Source organism: Trachypithecus francoisi, unplaced genomic scaffold (genome assembly GCF_009764315.1).
Source record: "Trachypithecus francoisi isolate TF-2019V2 unplaced genomic scaffold, Tfra_2.0 Lachesis_group15, whole genome shotgun sequence".
Lineage (NCBI taxonomy): Eukaryota > Metazoa > Chordata > Mammalia > Primates > Cercopithecidae > Trachypithecus > Trachypithecus francoisi.
This window is the reverse complement of record NW_022681460.1, coordinates 91,551,967-91,576,009: the sequence shown is the minus strand read 5'-3', so window position 1 is coordinate 91,576,009 and position 24,043 is coordinate 91,551,967. Positions and strand designations below refer to the sequence as shown.

The 24,043-nt window shown below is 37.5% G+C and overlaps 1 long non-coding RNA gene across 2 annotated transcripts in view; it reads right to left on the bottom strand.

Moving 5' to 3' along the window:
* Nucleotides 1-22,952, bottom strand: part of LOC117098085 — a 57,488-nt gene extending 34,536 nt beyond the window's left edge. For both annotated transcript variants that reach the window (XR_004443167.1, XR_004443166.1), the window contains exons 1-3: nt 22,896-22,952; nt 21,613-21,765; nt 2,818-2,857 (exon numbers count right to left, since the gene is read on the bottom strand). This is a non-coding gene — a long non-coding RNA (uncharacterized LOC117098085). The remainder of the gene's footprint in view (nt 1-2,817; nt 2,858-21,612; nt 21,766-22,895) is intronic.
* Nucleotides 22,953-24,043: the final 1,091 nt, after the last annotated feature.

Sequence of the window (24,043 nt, the reverse complement as noted above, 5' to 3'; positions counted from 1 at the left end):
CTTGGATATATAATTTAATCCCTCTAAGCCTCTCCTGGTTCTCCTTTCGTTGAATTCTTCCCCTTTTAGGCAGCTGGCTTCTGTGGCATCTTTTACTCCCTTGATCTCTTAAAGGCTGTGCCTAGCAGCCTTTCTACCACCCTCTTCTCTTCTGACTCTAGCCTGATAGAACCACACCTTTCACCTTCCTGATTTCACTCACGCTACTCCCTTAGCCTGAAGAAAACAGACAAATTCAGACTACCCTCTGTTCAGCTCAAACTGTCTTTGTGTTCCCACGATCCCATCTCACGCACCTCCCTTATAACTGCAAGATGTCATGGGACAAGTGTAAGCCTTAGAGGAAAAACCGAAGTTATCACAGGACCATCATTTCACAGCCATGTTAACTTGAATCAGTCCCTTAAACCGAACAAGCTTCTGTTTCTCTAAGTGAAAAATGGGCAGGCAGTCAGGCATCCTGGCTCTAGCAATAAACTCCTTGGGTCATATCACAGCTCTGCTATTTTTAGCTGGGTGAAAGGGCAAATTAATGTCTCCAAGCCTTGAAGTCTTCCTTGACGAAAGTATGAATAATGAGACCCACTTCACAGGGTTGCTGTACAGATTTGATGAGATGTAAAACCCTGATACACTGCCCTCAATTCAGGTCAGTTATTACAATTATTATTATGGGGCCACTGTAAATACTCATGAGCTAATGTCCATGTCCTGGACAGCTCTGTTTGCCCCTCTCTATCCACGCTGCCCCAGCCTTCTTCCCCGAACTCGGGTCCTATGAAGCTCAGTTGGAGGACCTCCACCAAAGCTCCTTCATCCTTGGGCTTCTGTTTGGGCAAATGGAGGCACTAGCAGGAGATGTGCTCCCTCTCTGGGAATCTCCATGGCTCCTGTCAAACGACTGTCTTCACAGAGTGCCCTACGCACTGTATATACTGTCTGGGGATGAGTAACCACTCCTTCCTCTTGGCAGCGACGTCCTGCTCTGACTAGCTCTGGGATATTATATTATCTTGGTTTTGCTTCACTGTGGTGACTCCCCTATAAATAGTTTCTTTATTGAACTCTATGTGAGCATGCTAACTGCTTCCTGACTAACACCCAGTTGATAGAGTGTACATTGCTTTGTGAAGTTACAACACACATCTTTCACCTATGTGCTTATTTGTCCCCACATCCCTAGCAACTGGCAGGGTCAAGCACTTGAGGAAAAAAAAAAAAAAAAAACACTGGGTTGGGCGCGGTGGCTCACACCTGTAATCTCAGCATTTTGGAAAGGTAGATTGCTTGAGTCCACGGGCTTGAGACCAGCCTGGGCAACATGGCGAAACCCCGTCTACACAAAAAAAGAAAAAAAAAAAACAAAAAAACACGAAAATTAGTGGGCATGGTGGTGCGTGTCTGTAGTCCCAGCTACTCAAGAAGCTGAGGTGGGAGGATATCTAGAGCCTAGGAGGCAGAGGTTGTAATGAGTTGAGATCACACCTTTGCACTCCAGCCTGGGTTACCATGCAAAACGCTGTCTCAAAAAAAAAAAAAAAAATCACTGTTCAAGTTTTTAAAAAATACACTGCCGGCCGGGCATGGTGGCTCACGCCTGTAATCCCAGCACTTTGGGAGGCCGAGGCGGGCAGATTACAAGTTCAGGAGATCGAGACCACGGTGAAACCCCGTCTCTACTAAAAATACAAAAAATTAGCCAGGCGTGGTGGCGGGCGCCTGTAGTCCCAGTTACTCGGGAGGCTGAGGCAGGAGAAGGGCGTGAACCCGGGGGCGGAGCTTGCAGTGAGCCGGATTGTATCACTGCACTCTAGCCTGGGCTACGGAGCAAGACTCCATCTCGGGGAAAAAAAAAAAAAAACACTGCCTTGAATGTATCCTCCAAAACTCATGCTGAAATTTATTTGCCATTGTGACAGGATTAAGAGGTAGGATCTTTAAAAGGTGATACAGTCATAAAGACTCTGCCCTCATGAATGGATTAATTGCAGGAATGGGTCTGTTTCATGAGGGTTCAGCCCCTATTCTCCGTGAGTCTCGCTTGCCGGCTGTTCTTCCTTTCACTTTGCACCATGGAATAGCCCTTGCCAGATGTCCGGCACCTTCATTATGGACTTTCCAGCCTCCAGAACAATTAGTCAAATAATATATTTTCTTTATAAACTGCCCAGTCTGTGGTATTCTGTTATAGCAGCAGAAAATAGTCTAAAACAAAAAAGAATGACACTTACAGAATGACACTTTTCCCTTTTATGAGGCATTCTTTGCTAAGCCTTCTATAAAATGTATTAGCATTTCTTATCAGCATCAATGGACAAAATTCGTTACCAGGTGCCAAGCACTTCTATCAGGTGTACATCTTAGACCCCGTGGAGAACTGGAACTGCTTCCATTGCTCCACAAGACTTTTCGTCTGCAACCTCCCTTCATCACTCTTTCTGTAAGCTCCCAGATTAAAGTCTCTTTGCTATTTTTATTTGTTTGCTTGAAGCATAGTTTGTTTCCAGCTGTCAGTTGTAGTGCAGTAACCCTTTTAAAGTCCTATCATACTTCCTTCTAGAGATAATTGATGCTAATGAGGCATAAAATAATCCATTTGAATAACTGATAGAGAAGTTTCAGTTTCAGTTCAGTTTCTTTTCATGGAAAATAAAACTTCACAACTTGATCATGTGTGAAAGCAAAGCCAACCATTTCAAAGAAAGAAACTGATTAAAAAGAAAACACACACACACACCCCCCATAACTTGTTGACACTAAGGTATTGAACACAGAAGGCATTTGGGCCAAGGCAGAGTAATTGAGATTTGTGCTTACCTTTCCCTTGGTCTTGCCCTAATGGGTTCATGAGGATTGTCTATAAAGAACAAATAATAATTCTGTTAAATGAGTTTATTGGTTAATTCATAAAACATATGGCAAGCTTCCTCTGCCACAGCATTTGGGTAAAAGAAAAGCAAATGAAAATCAAGAATAAACAAATGATGTGACACAAAAACAAGGTTTTGAAGTAGACCAGAAAAGTCAACTAATTAGGGTTTTATTGATCTAGAAAAGAAGAAATCCCAGTTCTATTCTAGGCACATTTGCAGACACCTAAGTATCAAAATGGAGATGAAAACTGTGTTTACATTAAAACTCAATGGATATGGGCCCTAATTCTCACATTCTTCTGTAGGTTATCACAAGCTTGCTCTGTAGACTTTATGTTGCAAAATAATGAATACTATATAAAAGGAGCAGTTACCTTCCTCATATCAGTCTGGATAAGAATGACAGTGCTGTAATATTAAATAACCCCAAAAATCACAGTTTTAACTTAGTAAAATCTTATTTCTGATTCTCATAGTGTATACTGCTAGTCCAGGTGAATGTCCAGGACAGGCTTTTTGATCTTGTTTTACTTCCATTTCAACATGTATTTTCAAGATGGCTGATCACTTCACCAGAGAAGATAGTGTTACTGGAGGAGGTCTTCTACCAACAATTAAATACGCCAGCCAGGAAGTACCACATGGTACGTAATGTCCAAAAAGGAATGTGGAGCCATTACTGTAACACGGAAGCACTATACAGCTTTAGTCATTTCTGTCACAATTCCATCATCTCCAAAATCCAGGTCATAGTCAAGCCTCTTCTTGGCTTGTGTCTTTCTCTGCCCTGGAAGACGCTAAATTTTTAACAGCAGAATATCATAGTAGGAGGAATAGTGGTTTGACTTCTGTTTGCACCAATTCCCAAGTGACCTTGGACATATTATTTAACTTCCCCAAGCCTAATTTTCCTCATTTGACAGATGAGGATAATAGCAGTTCCTATCTTATAGGCTTGTGGAATTAAAAGGAATAATACATGAAAAGTAGCTGGCATTGAGGAAGCATGCAGTAAATGCTTGGCCATCCCAAAAAATGCAGTCATGGACAAAGTTTCATGTGCTGTCCATCTCATATATTCTCTACCCACTGAGAAATGCCTGTGAGAGAGGGAGATTAAGCAGCAATGCCTATGAGAGAGGGAGAACTCAACTTGAGGACAAGCAAGTGTCTGGATCTGAGGTCTCTGCGTGGAGGTTATGAAGTGTCTGGGTCACTACAATTAGAATTGCTTCTGATCCCTGTAAACACTGCCCTGGAAAATGAACTTAGGTGAGTACTTTGCAGCTCCCATGGAAATGAAGGTGATAGACAACAGGCAGCCTACTTCTCTGGAACCATTTCAAATCTGGTTTAAGTTTACTTTGAAAAGTAAACAATGGTTTACAGCAGTCCTGTGAATAAAACCTACATAATACTTTACCCAAAAGCACACTTGGCCTTTTAAAGTTGCTTTCAGAAAGAGGTGAAGATGTCATTCTATTTCAATAGAACTACTGTATGAAATGTTTGATTTTACGTAAAATCATTATAGGTATGATTTATCACTTTGCAACGGGATTCAGTAGAGAATTGATTTAAATAGCACACCTTTGAACTTTATCTTTATTAGTATATATACTTATTATATATTATTACATAATAACTGTTATTTATTTGTCTGAACTTTATTATTTTTACTGTTTATGTATTTTTTATTTTCCCCACTCCCCTCCACCTTCCTTGGCCTCTAGTAACCACAAATCTACTCCCCATCTTCATGAGATCCATTCTGTTTTGCTCCCACATATGAGTGAGAGTATGTGTGTTATGTCTTTCTGGCTTACTTCATTTAATGTAATGTCCTCCAGTTCCTTCCATGTTGCTACAACGACAGGATTTTATTCTTTTTAATGGATGAATAATATTCTATTGTGTATATATGCTACATTTTCTTTATCCATTCATTCATTAATAGGCAGTTAGTCTGATTCCATATTTTGTCTACTGTAAATAGTCTTGCAATAAATGTGAGAGTGCAGATATCTTTTCAGCATATTGATATCTTTTGGGTATATACCCACTGGTGGAATTGCTGGACCACATAGTACTTCTATTTTTAGTATTTTGAGAAACCTCCATATAGCTTTCCACAGTAGTTCTCCTAATTTACATGTCCACCAACAGTGTATGAGAATTCCCCTTTCTCCAAATCCTCACCAGCATCCATTATTCTATGTTTTTTTGATAACTGCCATTTTAACTGGAGTGAGATATCTCACTATGGTTTTGATTTGCATTTCTCTGATGATTAGTGATGTCAAACTATTTTTCATATACACATTGGCCATTTGTATGTCTTATTTTGAGAAATACGTGTTCAGATCTTTTGCCCAGTTTTTAATTGAATTTTTTTTTTTTTTTTGGTTATGGAGTTGCTTGAGTTCCTTATATATTTCACTTATTAATTTCTTGTCAGATAGAGAGTTTGTGAATATTTTCTGCCATTCTTTAGGCTGTCTCTTCACTTTGTTGATAGGTTCATTGGCTGTGCAGAAGCTTTTTAGTTTAATATGGTCCCATTTGTTCATTTTTGCTTTGATGGTCTGTCCTTTTACCCAAGTCTTACACAAGAAAAATATGTGCCCATATCAAGTTCTGGACCATTTCCCCATTGTTCTCTTCTAGTAGTTTTATAATTTCAGGTCTTAGATTTAAGTCTTTAATCCATTTTGAGTTGACTTTTGTATATGGTGACAGATAGAATTCTAATTTCATACTTCTGCATATTGTTATCTTGTTTTCCCAGCACCATTTCTCAGAGACTGTCTTTTTTCTATTGTATGTTCTTGGTACCTTTGTCAAAAATGAGTTCAGCTTTAAATGTGTGGATTTATATCTGGGTTCTCTATTCTATGTGTCTGCTTTTATTCCAGTACCATTCTGATTTGATTATTATAGCTTTGTAGTATATTTTGAAGTTACGTAGTGTGATGCCTCCAGCTTTGGCTATTTAGGGTTTGTGTAGTTCCATATAAATTTTAAAACTTCTTTTCAGTTTTGTGAAGAATGCCATTCGTATATTGATAGGGATTGCATTGAATCTGTACATTGTTTTGGGAACAACTGTCATTTTAACAATATTAATTCTATCCATGAGCATGAAATATATTTCCTTTTTTTTTTTTTTTTTTTTGGTGTCCTCTTCAATTTCTTTCATCAGTGTTTTATTGCCTTCCTTTGATAGAATTTTCACTTTGGTTAGATGGATTTCTAAGCATTTTATATTATTTGTAACTACTATAAATGAGATTGCTTTCTTGATTTCTTTTTCAGGTTGTTCAGATAGTTGACATATATAAATGCTACTGATTTTTGTATGTCGATTTTGTACCTGCAACTTTACTGAATTTGTTTACCAGTTCTATTAGTTTTTTGGTGGATTTTCTAGGCTTTTCTAAGTGTGAGACCGTGTCATTTGGAAACAAGGCTAATTTGACTTTTTCCTTTCCGATTTGACCTTTATTTCTTTCTCTTACCTCATTACTCTGACCAGGAATTCCATATTATATTGAATAAAAGTGGTGTAAGTGGGCATTCTTGTCTTGTTCCAGATCTTAGAAGAAAAACTTTCAATGTTTCTCCCATTCAGTATGATGTTAGCTATGGGTTTGTCAAATACGGTCTTTATTATTTTGAGGTATGTTGCTTCTATACCCCATTTGTTGAAGGTTTGTATCATAAAGGAATGTTGAATTTTATTAAGTGTTTTTCAGCATCTATTGGAATGATCGTACAATTTTTGTTCTTGGTTCTGTTAATGTGATGTATTATTTTCACTGATTTGCATATGTTAAACCACTCTTGCATCCTGGGATAAATCTCACTTGATCCTGATAAATGATCCCTTTAATTTATTGTAGAATTCAAATTGCTAGTATTTTGTTGAGGTTTTTTAATATATACATATTGATCAGTGACCGTCTTGTAGTCTTTTTGCTGTTGTGTGCTTGTGTGATTTTGGTAACAGGGGAATGCTGCTCTCATAGAATAAATTTGGAAGTATTCCCTCCTCTTCAATTTTTTGGAAGACTTTGAGTAGACCTTGTGCTAGTTTTTCTTTAAATGTTTGGTGGAGCTTCAATCTCATTACTCATTATTGCTTTGTTGAGGTTTTCTATTTTCATGGTTCAATCTTGGAAGGTTATATGTGTCCAGGAATTTATCCACTTCTTCTAGGTTTTCCAATTTGTTCACATATAGTTGTTCATCATAGTCTCTAATGATTCTTTGTATTTCTGTGGTCTTCATTGTTATGTCTCCTTTTTTGTTTTTGATTTTATATATTTGAGTTTTCCAATTTTCTTAGTCTAACTGAAAGATTGTCAATTTTATCTTTTCAAAAAGTCAACGTTTCATTTGTTGATCTTCTGTATTATTTTTATTCTCAATTTTATTCATTTCTGCTCTAGTATTCATTATTTCTTTCCTTCTACTAAATTTGCGTTTAGTTTATTCTTGCTTTTCTGTCTGCCTGTAAAGCTGTCTAACATGCCAACAAGTTTTCAAGAATGCAATACAAACTAAAAAGAGTTTTGTGAAGGCCAAATATGCTCAACAGAAGACTTCACTTCTCTACTTTCTTTTGCAGCTTTCCAAAAGAATCATGGCAATATCCAAGTAAGCATATACACAGAGATTTAAATTACCATAATTTTCTCTTTCAGAGAAAGGGAAGGTTCTTATTTCTAGTGTTGAAATATATTTTTCAAAGTGTCCAGCTTTCAACAAAAAATTGTGAGACAAAGAAACAAGAACATACAGCCCACATGCAAGGATGAAAGTAATCAATGAAAACTGTCTTTGAGGAAGCCCTAAATGTTGAATTTACTAGGCAGATACTTTAAATCAGTTATTTTAAATATGTTCAAAGAACTCAAGTAAATAGTATCTGAAGAACTAAAATGTAAAAACAACATCTCACCAGAGACTATCAATAAAAAGATATAAATTATAAAAAAGAGTCAAACAGAAAGTCTGATGTTGAAAAGTATAATAACTGAAATGAAAAATTTAGTAGAGACATTCAACAGCAGATTTGAACTGGCAAAAGAGAATCTGTGAACTTGAAAACAGATCAATCAAATGTATCCACTCTGAAGAATAGAGAGAAAAAAGAATGGAAAAAAAAAGAAATCAGAGCCTTAGAACATTGCAAGATACCAGGTCCAACATAAGTGTAATAAGAGTTTCAAAAGAAAAAGAAAGCAGAAGGGAGAGAAAGGAATATTTGAATAAATAATGACCAAAATTTTCCAAAATGTGTTTAAAAAACAGCAATCTACTCATTCAAGAAGCTGAATGAATCCAAGCAGACAAATAAGAAGATTCACACCAAAACTCATAATAAAACTGTTGAAAAAGTCAAAGAGAAAATCTTGAAAGCCACAAGAGAAAAGCAGCTCATCACGTATATAAAAGGGGTCCTCTAAATTAACAGTAAATTTTTGTTAGAAACCATGGTGCCAATCACATAGTCAGAGTGACAAAAGAAAAAAAAAACTGTCAACTAAGCAAAACCACTTCTTAAAGAGGAAAGAGAAATTAAGACATTCCCCGTATATAGAACCAGAGAATTTGTTGCTAGTTGGGCCCCAAAAGAATACTACCATGAACAAATATATGGTAACAGATTAAATAATCAAAACAAAATGAACACATTCTTAGAAAGACATAAACTACCAAAAGTGACTCAAGAAGAAATAAAATATCTGAATAGACATATAGCAAGAAAAGAGACTGAACTAACAATTTAAAAATTCCCATAAAGAAAATTCCAGGACCAACTGGCTTCATTGGTGAATCAACCAAATGTTTAAAGAATTAACATCAGATCTTCACAAACTTATATAAAAAATAGAAAACATTTCAGACCTCATTTTATGAGGTTAGGATAATTCTGATACCAAAACTAGACAATAGTATATCTAACAAAAAAGTGCAAACGAATATCCCTTATGAATATGGACACAAAAATCCTCAAAAACAAAACCAAACTAGCAAACTAAATCTGGCAACATATATCAAGAATTATACATCATGACCATTAAATGAGATTTATTTCAGTAATGAAATACTGGTTTAGCATACAAAAATCAATGTAATACATAAGTAGTCTGACTCCCAAAATATTATGTGCAATTTTTCAGGTCTGACCACAGGACCAATTTCAAAAGCTTTACCTGGCAGGCCTCTTGGGGGAAAGCCACCTTCTCTACACAAGACATGGAGTACAGCTACAGCTAGTGCACTGCAGGCTCCAGTGAAAATTGCAGTCAAAGACTCAGTTTCCCCTGGCTAGTCATGCATTTATGCATGTTTCCATTCCTAGCTCAGGATCCTCCCTTCAAAGGCGTCATTAGCAGGAGGCCCTTGACCAAGGTCTTTTCAGGTGCATCTACTAAGCCTGGGGGACCTTGAAGACACTTTTCTTTACTCTGACTTAGTATTAAGTACTTTCCCACTCCTTTTTGTCTCTTCCCCTTCCATCCCCTGGGTCAGGAAACAGCAGGAGCCTTTTTGGGAGGAATCCCTTAGCAATGAGATAATCCCCATGTGTGCAATGATACATCTGACTCCTCTCAACATCATTCCACGGGGGAAAAAGGGAACATTGAGAGAGCCAGCACTTTTTCCTGTTTAGCCTCTCGCTTATATTATCACCATAAATGATTAAAAGTTTGACTGTTACTTTCACTTTGGCTTATTATTTTAATTGGCTACCTAGACCCTGCAGCTCAGCTCTCTTAAGTTCAGTTCTTCTTTTTTATTATTATACTTTAAGTTCTAGGGTACATGTGCACAATGTGCAGGTTTGTTACATATGCATACATGTGCCATGTTGGTGTGCTGCTTGACACAGTAATGTATTACATAACTATTGTAATATAATAAAGGACAAAATCCACATGATCATCTCAATGGGCAATGGGCACAGAAAAGACATTTGACAAACACCTAACAGCATTTTATTTTTATGATAAAACACACAAGAACCTAAGAATCCTTTTTTTTTTTTTTTTTTTTTTTGAGACAGAGTCTCTTGCTCTGTCGCCCAGGCTGAAGTGGTGCAGTGGTGCGATCTCGGCTCACTGCAAGCTCTGTCTCCCAGGTTCCTAAGAGTACTTCCTTAACTTGATAAAGGGCATCTGTAAAAACCCACTATTAACATTATTCTTTTTTTTTTTTTTTTTGAGACGGAGTCTCGCTCTGTCGCCCAGGCTAGAGTGCTGTGGCCAGATCTCAGCTCACTGCAAGCTCCGCCTCCCGGGTTCACGCCATTCTCCTGCCTCAGCCTCCCGAGTAGCTGGGACTACAGGCGCCCGCCACCTCGCCCGGCTAATTTTTTATATTTTTTAGTAGAGACGGGGTTTCACCGTGTTAGCCAGGATGGTCTCGATCTCCTGACCTCGTGATCCTCCCGTCTCGGCCTCCCAAAGTGCTGGGATTACAGGCTTGAGCCACCGCGCCCGGCCAACATTATTCTTAATGGTAAAAGACTGAAAGCTTTCCCCTTAAGATCAGAAATGGGACAGGTATATCCCCTCTCATAATGTCTATTCAACATTGAATTTAACATTCTAGCCAGAGCAATTAAGCAAGAAGAAGTAATGAAAGGAATACAGACTGGAAAGAAACAAGTAAAACTATCTCTATTTCCCGATGACATAATCTTGCATATAGAAAATTCTTTTTAAAAAATCCACAAAAACACGATTAGAACTAATAAATTAGTTCAGCAAGATTGCAGGATATAAGATCAGCATACAAAAATCAACTGTTTTTCCACACACTAGCAATGAATAATCTGAAAAAAATTAAGAAAGAAAGCTATTATTGCATCTGTAATCGTATCAAAAATAATAAAATACTTAGTAATAAATTTAACAAAAAGTTTGGTATTCTACATTGAAAAATTAAAAAAAAAACTTGAAGGAAATTTAAAAAGACATAAATAGATGGAAAGGCATGCCATGTTCATAATTTGGAAGATTTAATATGATAAAAATGGCAATATTCTCCAAATTGATCTACAGATTTAATTCAATCAGTCTCACAATTCCAGCTTCCTTTTTTAGAGAAATTAACAAACTAATACTCAAACTCAGAAATTTAAGAGGCCCAAAAAGCCAAAACAACCTTGAAAAAGAAGAAAAAATTTGGATAATTCTCTGTTTCTATTTCCAATTGAGACTGTGTGTTACTCGTCCAGGATAGACATATAGGTCAATGGAATAGAATTGAGAATAAAAAAAGAGAAAGAAAGAAAAAGAAGAAAGAATCTTGCTACATTTACAGCTTTTTTTTCTTTTTTTAAGACGGAGTTTTGCTCTTGTTGCCCAGGCTGAAGTGCAAAGGTGCGATCTCAGCTCACTGCAACCTCCACCTCCTGGGTTCAGGTGATTCTTCTGCCTCAGCCTCCTGAGTAGTTGGGATTACAGGCATGTGCCACCACATCCAGCTAATTTTGTATTTTTAGTAGAGACAGGGTTTCACAACATTAGTCAGGCCGGTCTCAAACTCCTGACCTCAGGTGATCTGCCCGCCTCGATCTCTCAAAGTGCTGGGATTACAGGCATGAGCCATCACACTCAGTCCATTTACAGCTAATTTTTTAACAAGGGTGCCAAGACAATTGATTTAGAAAATAATATTTTTTCAACAAATTGTGCTGAGATAATTAGATATCCATGTGTAAAAATAATGAATTTGGATTCCTACTTCACACCACAGAAAAATCTATTCAAAACTCTATATGTAAGTGACAAAACTGTAAATGTCTTCAAATGAACCATAGGCATTAAGTCTTTATGACCTGAGATTAGACAATGATTTCTAGTTATTACTCCAAAAGCACAAGGAATAATAATAGTAATAATAAAATAGGTAAATTGCATTTTTCAAAACAAAAACTTTTGAGCTTCAAAGGACACCTTTGAGAAAGTGAAAACACTTGCAAATCATAGAGCTAATAGGTACATATATTTAGAATATATACAGAACCCTTATAACTCCATAACAAGATGATAAATAATCCAATTTTAAAATGGGCAAAGGATCTGAATAGACATTTCTCCACATAAGATATACAGATGGCCAATAAGCACATGAAAAGATGTCTAATATCATTATCTCTAGGGGAAATGCAAAGCAAACCACAATGTCATACAACTTCACACCCACTAGGATGTCTAGAATCAAGAAAAATGAACAAATGTAAGTGCTGTGGAAGATGTGAAAAAATTGGAACCATCGTCAATTGCTGGTGGGTATGTAAAAATGGCACAGCCACTGTGGAAAACGATTTGGCAGGTCCTCAAAACTAAAGATAGAGTTTAATAATAAGATTCAGCAATTCTACTCCTAAACACATACCCAAGAGAATTGAAAGCTTATGTCCACACAAAAACTTATGCATGCCATGTTCATAGCAGCATTACTCATAATAGTCAATAAGTGAAAACAACCCAAATATTCATCAACTCATGAGTGGATAAACAAAATATGTTATATCCAAATGGAACATTATTCAGCCATAAATAGTAATGAAGTACTGATACATGATACAATATAGAAAAACCTTGGAAACATTACGCTAAGTGAAAGAAAACAGACCCAAAAGACGACATGTTGTGTCCATTTATAGAAAATATCTAGACCAGGAAACCCCACGGAGAGAGAATGTAACTTAGTAGTTTCCAGGGGCTTGGCGGCAAGGAGGAATAGGGAATGACTGCTAAATGGTACTGAGTTTCTTTTTGGTGTGATGAAAGTGTTTTGGCATTAGACAGAGGTGATGGTTGGATACCCTTGTGGGTATACTAAAAACCACTGAATTTTACACTTTAAAAAATGTGAATTTTATGATATGCGAATTATAGCTCAATTTTTAAAAACCCACGGAGAGGTTTAAAATGAAAATTAACGCCATCAATAAACTCTATGTTTTGGAGACAAGCACCACTAACATTTTGAATATTCCATTCCAATCTTTTCTTATGGATATATACATATTTTAAGTCAAACTCATATCCTACATATGTAGACATATATTTTCCTCTATTGGCATTATATTTTTTGTTGTAAGAACAAAAATTTTAAGAAATATTCTAAAGACCTCTTTTTTTGGAAGCGTTTATTAATCTTGTGCCAATAGAGCAGTTCCAGCTCATCCACTGATTAGACAAATGCAAGAAGTTGCTTTCTAGGAGCAAGCCTTCACATTGAAAATGATTTTGAATAGTGACATTGTAGAGGTACCAAGATGCTGTAGAAAAATGGTTCGACAGGATATTTTGCAAAACGTTTTTCTTTCTCTTTCAACATTCCTTTCCTTTCTTTCATAAATATATTTGTTTTTCAACACAGGTCTATAGTCAAAGCCTGCATACTGGCTAATGATTAACCAGCTGCTCTGATTATTTGCCAAGCTAATGTTGTACGGGAATATTGCACATTGAATGATAAAAAACTTGGATACCGCACATTAACTCTGGGACAACATGTATTCTAAATGTCCCCCATTTGACTGGGAAAGTCTAGTACATTTCAAGTGTGGTTCATTTTTGTTTGCATTTCATTCAAAGGCTGAAACAGTATACCATCTTTCCTAAGTGCACAAATGGCTCCAGCATCTTAACTATGAAAATTAGGATTTTTTTTAAGATAGTGTCTCGCTTTGTCACCCAGGCTGAAGGGCAGTGGCACCATCATAGCTCCCTTCAGTCTCAACCTCCCAGGCTCAATCAATCCTCCTATCTTAGCCTCTTGAGTAGCTAGGACCAGAGGAGTGAGCCACCATTTGATTAAGACACCAAATTTTAATTCCAAAGTACTGTGACCCTTCCTGGGCACTCAAATTATAGAAAATATTTTTGAGGCAAAGCAATGGCTCTTTATGAAATAGGTCCTATCTACAGCATTATAAAAGTATTTCAGAAGATGGTTTAAGTCAAATATATAGCATAGATGATACTCATTAAAAAGCATTCATATAAGACTATGTTTTGTAGGCCCTTGGAAAAATTTCACTGGTTATCAGTTACAATATAGTAAGTCAATTTTTTTTAGAAAAGGCAATTGAGATGCTGCTCATGGTTAGATTTGCTCAGACCCGGCCGGGCGCGGTGGCTCAAGCCTGTAATCCCAGCACTTTGGGAGGCCGAGACGGGCGGATCACAAGGTCAGGAGATCGAGACCATCCTGGCTAACACAGTGAAACCCCGTCTCTACTAAAAATACAAAAACTAGCCGGGCGAGATGGCGGGCGCCTGTAGTCCCAGCTACTCGGGAGGCTGAGGCAGGAGAATGGCGTCAACCCGGGAGGCGGAGCTTGCCGTGAGCTGAGATCCGGCCACTGCACTCCAGTCCCGGCGACAGAGCGAGACTCCGCCTCAAAAAAAAAAAAAAGATTTGCTCAGACCCACCCAGCAACACAATGGCAGATTGAAAGTCCTGGTTCTTTAATTCCCAGGCCTGGTTCTAATGCTGCTGGATCACAAGGTCTTTATAATAGAGCTTATAAAAGCACATTTTATGTGAGGTGACTGGTTAGAGAAAATATGACCTTTCAAATTATATCACCGTTTTCCACATAAAAGCCTCAGCCAACCTCCTAATTTATGTGACCTTTGGAAGCCATAAAATCACTTCCCAGGGAGAGTTGATGTTGATTTGATTAGGGTCTGCTCTTTTTGACCCAGAGTGGGTAGGAGCCAGCCACCCAGGGAACAGCCCGGGGAACATCAAAATTCACTCAGCCCAGGGAGAAATCTGCAGCCTAAGCAAGTCATTTGAGCCCAGTAATGCACTTGCTAGAGACAGCTAGTTACTCTAGCTAAAGGTTTAATCTTTATCTCCTAATTGAAAACCTAAAAAAACCTTTAGCTTTGCCAATTGCTTGAAGAGGAATATTTCAGAGATGTTAAGGATATAGGACTCTACAAATAAAAATGTTAAGAGTATGTATGCATAGACATTAAAGTCATCAGAAAAGGAAATGCTGCCTGATTGAAAACTCGTACATTTAATAGAATTTCTGTTTATTAATAAAGCAGTTTTACTTTAGAACTTGATGAATGACTAAGTGAAACAGGGGAAAGAGCAAAGGACTTGACAAAGTGCTGTTTAATAGCTTTAAAATATATCCTGTTTTTTAGTATAAAGTCATTTTTATAGTATATCTGCCTTATGGGAAATCCCAAAGAATTGGATAATAAAAGATACAACTAGATTTGTTGGATTTAACACTCAATACTTTTTGTAATGTACAGATTTAGGTACCTAGGGCGAAATTCTATTTTTATATATAGGATAAAAGTAGGAGATATATGTGTGTGTGTACATATATATATCCTACTTCTATTCACAAAACATCATAGTAGCATTTTCCCCATGTGATTACAAATACTGTGAGAACATCATCATAAACTGCTGAATAATATTCCAACATATAAAAGTGCTACAACTTATTGAAATATTCCATTATTGATGAACATTTAGAGTTTTCAATTGTTTTGTATCATAACAACTCATTAAACATTTTTGTGGATAAAAAGTTTTCGTGTATTTCAGCTTGTTGTGTGGAATACATTAATTTATAATGTATTAAATCACATTTCCTTTTAGAAGATGAGTATCACCAACAGCCTTTCTATTTTTCTGTTTTTCTCCAGGTATATTACAGCCTTATTTCTGCAATTATAATAATTGAATTTGGACTATGAATCAAAGAACCAGGTTCAATACTGTGTTTTTACCTGCATGCCTCTGACATTCCATAGATTTCTTGGATAATAATTACTCTCCCTTTAACAACACCATGAGTCCATTTAATCTATGAATTTGAACCTTGAACAAGAGATAACTGAAGAATTATGTAAGAAATAAACAGAAGAAGTGATGTTCTCAAGCTCCGGAGATCTTCAGGCAGCTTTGAAAATATTTTTTATCTTATGTTTTATTCCCATAAAACTTAAATCCTACTGGGGCATTAAGGTAGGATCTGAGGGGTAGTTTTTCAAGATGTTCTTGTACAGCTTCCTTCTAGAAATATCTAGAGTTCTCTAAACTACATTTGAAAGCTCACTAATTTAAGACTTGTAACTTTGCAGATGGACTTTCCTACCTGGGAGAACAAATTGTTCTTTTCTGCTTCAAGGACATTTTAAAATGCTAAAGTAAGGTTTGCTATCCTCAGAGGCAATATTGGCATCCTGAGACAATTTTGGCCATCTGATTCCTTAGGGTTTGGCCAACAGCTGTGCCCAAAATGGATAATTGTGCCTGGTTAAGTTTAGTCCTCTCTGACATCACACATCACAGAGGAAAGCAGTCCCACACATTTTTCTTCAAGGAGAGAAGAAAATTCAGATGATTCAGAATCAAGGAATGGAAATGACAACAGGCATGCAAATGTCACACTGAAAACAAAAATCCCTCCAAGCTCATTGGCTAAAGAGACAGTAGAAACATCCTGGGTGGAACTGACAGCTGTGACTCTTGCGCTTGGTGGCCTGGAGCCATTCATTCACAGCACCATCAGGAAGTGAAGGCAGGGAGCAGCACAAGGCCGGGTCGTGTCTGTTTACTGAGTTCTGTAGGCCTCACCACCTATCATGTAGTAGTCTTTTTATGGCAACTAGATAAACAATATGCATCACCATGGCTATTTCACTTTATCAGAGAAGTGGAAGAAAGGCTTCTACAAACTGCAGATATCACGCACGTGTGTGGGCCTTTCCAAGCTATTCTTGCACAAAATCAGAAAGAAATTGAAATGTTTTCTGCCAATGACTGATTATTTTTATCCAAGTTAGACAGAAAAATATTTCTAAACATATAGATGTTTACCAGCTGTTCCTAGAGGCATTCATGTGACTGCGACACCCTTTCTATCAGCCCTTTAGGTTTGGAGTTTTCCATGCCAAAGAGACTAACCATCTTCTGCATTTTAACCCCAGCTCAGAGACACTTCCAGGAATTCCAGTCCTCCAAGATTTCAAATGTCTTTATTCCTGTTCTACACTTCAGTTTTGTGCTGAAAGCATATAAAGGAGAAAGAATGAGGGAGGAGGAATTCTGCCCCCTTTTTTCTGTTTTCAAAATTTGTGTCATTCACTTTTTTTTCTTTTTTATTTATTATACTTTAAGTTCTGGGGTACATGTGCAGGACGTGTGATTTTGTTACATAGGTATACATGTGCCACGGTGGTTTGCTGCACCCATTAACTCGTCACCTACATTAGGTATTTCTCCTGTTATCCCTCCTCTAGCCCCCCAGCCCCCAACAGGCCCCTGTGTGTGATGGTCTCTGCCCTGTGTCCATGTATTCTTATTGTTGAACTCCCACTTACAAGTGAGAACATGTGGTGTTTGGTTTATTCTTGTGATAGTTCACTGAGAATGATGGTTTCCAACTTCATCCATGTCCCTGCAAAGGACATGAACTCATCCTTTTTAATGGCTGCATAGTATACCATGGTGTATATGTGCCACATTTTCTTAATCCAGTCTATTGCCCTCTCTTTAATCCATGGTCTTCTCACCTTTGCTTACCAATATTTGTTGAATGATGAGTTGATGTCTCAGTTTTACCTTCATCTTGCACTCACTGTGTTTCAGTGGATCCTTACCTTCTTTCTGATCTCTTCTTTGTGATCTTATTTATCAGGATCTTTCCTTGAGGGACTTGGGATATGTAGCATATAACGTGGAATCAGCCAGGGCCCATTTACCTGTTCAGTTATACTTATCTGACTATTATGTTTAATTTATGAGGCATTGTCTGGCTCATAAAGTTTGTAAAAGTCCAACCTTCCCTCTCTTTCTCTTCCTGTTCCACCCCGCTCACTTCCTACACTGGTACATTTGTTTGTTTGTGCTCCCCTATGATTTCTCCCCACTTCTCCAATTGCTCCAGACTCTGACAAGGTTAAATTGTTGGCCCGATGACATGTTCTCAAGAGGCACCCATGATTGTTGTCCTAGTATCTAATTAAGAAGGTTGGAGAAAATTCAACAGCAGGACCACAGTGTCATTGGGAAGGGAGGAAATCAGATCAGTTTGCTTAAAGGATATCTGCACTCACATGTTCATTGCAGCACTATTCACAACACCCAAAATATGAAACCAACCTAAGTGCCCATCAACAGATGAATGGATATGTGGTGTGTACACACAATGAAATACTATTCAGCTGTCAAAAAGAGGGAAGTCCTGTCATGTGCCACAACATGGATGAACCTGAAGGACATGATGCTGAGTGAAATAAGAAGTGCAGAAAGGCATACAACTTTACAATTTCATTTATATGTGCAATATAAGAAAGTCAAACTCACAGAAGCAAAGAGTGGAATGGTGGTTACCAGCAGCAAGTTGAAGTAGGGTGCAGAGGTGGGGTTGGTTTGGGGAGATGATATTCGAGGATATAAGATTTTAGTTAAGTAGAAGAAATAAATTCAGAAGATTTATTGTATATCATGAGGGTTATAGTTAATAATAATGTATTGTACACTTGAAAATCGCTAAGGGAATAGATTGTATATGTTCCCATCACAAAAAAATGATAAGTATGTACAATAATAAATGTTAATTAGCTTGACTTAGTCATGTCACAATGTTTTTATATATATATATATATATATGTCAAAATATCATGCTGCATACCATAATACAAACTACTATCAGAGAAGCCTATAAATACCTCTATGCAAATAAACTAGAAAACCTAAAAGAAATGATAAATTCCTGGACACATACACTTTCCCAAGACTAAACCAGGAAGAATTTGAATCCCTGAACAGAACAATAGCAGGCTCGGAAATTGAGGCAATAATTAATAGCCTACCAACCAAAAAAAATCCAGAAGCAGATGGATTCACAACCGAATTCTACCACAGGTACAAGGAGGAGCTGGTACCATTCCTTCTGAAACTATTCCAATCAATAGAAAAAGAGGGAATCCTCCCTAACTCATTTTATGAGGCCAACATCACCCTGATACCAAAGCCTGGCAGAGACACAACAAAAAAAGAGAATTTTAGACCAATATCCCTGATGAACATCGATGCAAAAATCCTCAATAAAATACTGGCAAACAGAATCCAGCAGCACATCAAAAAGCTTACCCACCATGATGGAGTGGGCTTCATCCCTGGGATGCAAGGCTGGTTCAACATATGCAAATCAATAAATGTAATCCAGCATATAAACAGAACCAAAGATAAAAACCACATGATTATCTCAATAGACGCAGAAAAGGCCTTCGACAAAATTCAACAGACCTTCATGCTAAAAACTCTCAATAAATTCAGTATTGATGGAACGTATCTCAAAATAATAAGAGCTATTTATGACAAACCCACAGCCAATATCATACTGAATGGGCAAAAACTGGAAGCATTCTCTTTGAAAACTGGCACAAGACAGGGATGCCCTCTCTCACCACTCCTATTCAACATAGTGTTGGAAGTTCTGCCTAGGGCAATCAGGCAAGAGAAAGAAATAAAGGCTATTCAAATAGGAAGAGAGGAAGTCAAATTGTCCCTGTTTGCAAATGACATGATTATATATTTAGAAAACCCCATTGTCTCAGCCCAGAATATCCTTAAGCTGATAAGCAACTTCAGCAAACTCTCAGGATACAAAATCAATGTGCAAAAATCATAAGCATCCTTATACACCAATAACAGACAAACAGCCAAATCATGAATGAACTCCCATTCACAATTGCTTCAAAGAGTATAAAATACCTAGGAATCCAACTTACAAGGGATGTGAAGGACCTCCACAAGGAGAACTATGAACCACTGCTCAGTGAAATAAAAGAGGACACAAACAAATGGAAGAACATACCATTTGGATAGGAAGAATCAATATCGTGAAATGGCCATACTGCCTAAGGTAATTTATACATTCAATGCCATCCCCATTAAGCTACCAATGACTTTCTTCAGCGAATTGGAAAAAACTGCTTTAAAGTTCATATGGAACGAAAAAAGAGCCCGCATTGCCAGGACAATCCTAAGCCAAAAGAACAAAGCTGGAGGCATCATGCTACCTGACTTTAAACTATACTACAAGGCTACAGTAACTTAAACAGCATGGTATGGGTACCAAAACAGAGATATAGACCAATGGAACAGAACAGAGCCCTCAGAAATAATAGCACACATCTACAGCCATCTAATCTTCGATAAACCTGACAAAAACAAGAAATGGGGAAAGGATTCCCTATTTAATAAATGCTGCTGGGAAAATTGGCTAGCCATAAGTAGAAAGCTGAAACTGGATCCTTTCCTTACTCCTTATAGGAAAATTAATTCAAGATGGATTAGAGACTTAAATGTTAGACTTAAAACCATAAAAACCCTAGAAGAAAACCTAGGTAATACCATTCAGGACATAGGCATGGGCAACGTCTTCATGTCTAAAACACCAAAAGCAATGGCAACAAAAGCCACAATTGACAAATGGGATCTAATTAAACGAAAGAGCTTCTGCACAGCAAAAGAAACTACCATCAGAGTGAACAGGCAACCTACAGAATGGGAGAACATTTTTGCAATCTACTCATCTGACAAAGGGCTAATATCCAGAACCTACAAAGAACTCAAACAAATTTACAGGAAAAAAACAACCCCATCAAAAAGTGGGCAAAGAATATGAACAGACACTTCTCAAAAGAAGACATTCATACAACCAACAGACACATGAAAAAATGCTCATCATCACTCGCCATCAGAGAAATGCAAATCAAAACCACAATGAGATACCATCTCATACCAATTAAAATGGCCATCAATAAAAAGTCAGGAAACAACAGGTGCTGGAGAGGATATGGAGAAATAGGGACACTTTTACACTGTTGGTGGGACTGCAAACTAGTTCAACCATTTTGGAAGACAGTGTGGCGATTCCTCAAGGATCTAGAACTAGAAATACCATTTGACCCAGCCATCCCATTATTGGGTATATACCCAAAGATTATAAATCATGCTGCTATAAAGACACATGCACACGTATGTTTATTGCGGCACTATTCACAATAGCAAAGACTTGGAATCAACCCAAATGTCCATCAGTGACAGACTGGATTAAGAAAATGTGGCACATATACACCATGGAATACTATGCAGCCATAAAAAAGGATGAGTTCGTATCCTTTGTAGGGACATGGATGCAACTGAGATTGTGCAGGGACATGGATGCAGCTGGAAGCCATCATTCTCAGCAAACTATCACAAGAACAGAAAATCAAACACCGCATGTTCTCACTCATAGGTGGGAATTGAAGAATGAGGCCACTTGGACACAGGAAGGGGAACATCACACACTGGGGCCTATTGTGGGGTGGAGGCAGTGGGGAGGGATAGCATTAGGAGATATACCTAATGTAAATGACGAGTTAATGGGTGCAGCACACCAACATGGCACATGTATACATGTGTAACAAACCTGCATGTTGTGCACATATACCCTAGAACTTAAAGTATAATACAAAAATATATACATATATACACAATATTTACTTGTTGGTTTAAAACACTTAATTTAAATTTCAACAAATGGAAAGGGAAATGGGTTAGGAGTCACTCAGAACTGGATCAGATTCCTGGCTGCACAACTTACATGGACAAATCCTTTAACCTTGATGAATGTCCACTTTCTCATCTTTAAAATTTACCTAATAATACTCACCACAAGGAATTTCTGGAAATATGAAATAAACTAATGTACATGAAATGATTGGCAAGTTATAGATGATCAATATCAGGGTCAGTTTCCATCTGTCTGCCCCTCAGTTTCATTCCTTCTGCCCTCTCTTCTGCCCAGAGCTCTTTCATTCTATATCTGATACACAGACAAAATACAATAAATAGTTATTGACTGGGTGAACTTGTGTAAAGATGCTGGTAAGCAGACTATGTTTGCAAATGTGTAGAGTAATATCACCCTTTTTGCCAACCCAAATTCTTGCTTTGCATAGGGACTTTCTCAGGTCTCCAGAATTCCCAGACAGATAACAAGAGGGATACAGGTGAGATGGATATTATTATTTTTTTTATGTGCCATCAATATGTATAACTCTGCATGTAGATATTTATACTGGGTGGATTTATATAAATTTTCTGTTTCTAGGCAAGAGTTTCCTACATTCCACTTTTCTGGATTATGAGGAAATCCTTGAATAGTGTGGGCTCTGCCAACCTCTCCGTCTAATTTCCTGACATCTCTTTTCCCTTCCAGCATTCCCATGCTATCTAAATAATTCAAAAGTGCTGCTATCTCCTCGATGCCTTTGCACAAATCATTTCTTCCATTAGACACATCCTTCCCTTAATCTACCATGTATTAACTTGTCCTTTAGCTCAACCATTACTTCTGAGAAGACTCTCCTAACACCACCTCCTCTTTTCTGAGAGTTGTCTGGGCTTTTCCACTCACCATATTTGCCATTTTATTATTGGTTTAGTTTCTGTCTATTTCTTCCCCTAGATTCTCATCCTCATGAGAGCTGGGTCAGCAATTTTTCTTGCTTTCTTCTGTGTTTCTATAGTACTCCATAGTTCCTGGCACATAGTAGGTGCTTTAAAAGTATTTGTTGAAGGAATGAATGAAGAGGTGAAAGCACTTCACAAATTCACATTTGCTTCTCTTCAAGTAATGCTCCTGTATGTAGAAAATGGTTGGGTATCTTTCCAACAAGGTCATGTTATATAATTTGGCAAACCTGAAAATGATTTTACGTCCATCTGAGTCCTCAGCACTTAACTCAATATTGTTTTTAAAAAGTTTCTCATAATAAAATACAACTAAACTTTCAGTGGGTTTATAGAGGAAATACAGGAAAGAAATATCCCTTTTAAACAGGCAAGCTTCATGGGCCATTCACATCTAATGTGCAGCAGAAGCAATTATATGTATTGTTTCCAATTCCACTATTATACCCATGATTTTTCAATGACGATGCAACCACATACCTCTGATTTCCTTCTTAGAATCTTTGTGATGTTGTCGATACAGGTGCACGCCTTCAGTATGTACAACATGATTCATAGAATGTATGACATCACAGGAGGTTTAACAAACATAAGAAGTAACTAGAGTATGGTTGCTTGACTGGTGTTGCTAGGTTACTATCTAGTAATCCTCTTGCTTATCTTGGGTTTCTGGTATTTTCAATTCCATTTAGTGAGGGTTGGAGCTACCCTGATGTGTTTAGTTCTGCAATATATTCAAAGTCTAGCCAAAAAGAGGTGGCTATTCATTATTGGTGGCAGCTAGGTGTTTAAAAAAACACATGCAATGAGAGAAATAGACCAAATCATCAGGAAGGACAGTGTCAGGAAGCTTTGTCTGACTTATTTTAATTCCTTTTTTTAACTATCTGACTGCATGTAAGTATTCATAAAGCTTATCTTGCCAATATAAAATGTGCTAATCATGATATTAACATTTTTACCTGTTGATACATATATTCTACCTCCTAAACGTCTTTTAGCACAGGTGGGAGAAAATTGGGTAGGTAACATGGTTTTCAGTAGTTCAAGTTTGCCACTCACGGATATTTAAAAATAGAATAATGGCAACACGGCTTTCCTAGAAATGCAAGAAGAATCATCCACTGACTGTCATAAAGCACGAACCATGAGTAACATACATGGGACATAAGAAATAGTTATGAACTTTTTAGGCCTAGAGAGCTGAAGAAGAGAAAGAAAAAATGAAAAGACAAGAAAAAAGAAGAGAGAGAGAGTGAGAAAGAAGAAAGAACAAAAGAAAGAAAAAGAAAGAGAAAGAGAGAAAGAGAGAGAGAAAGGAAGGAAGGAAGGAAGGAAGGAAGGAAGGAAGGAAGGAAGAAGGAAAGAAAGAAGAGAGAGGGAGGGAGGAAGGAAGGAAGGGAGGGAGGGAGGAGGAAGGAAGGAAGGAAGGAAGGAAGGAAGGACGACGGAAGGAAGGAAGGAAGGAGAAGAGAGAAGAAAGATAAAAGAAAAGAAAAGAAAAGGAAGGAAGAAAAAGAAAAGAAACTCAATAAATGAGAAGAGTCATTCGTCCATTGAGGCAGGCAGGAAATCACTATGTATATTTTACACAGGTAATAAATGGCAGGGATATTGCTGAGGGCAGG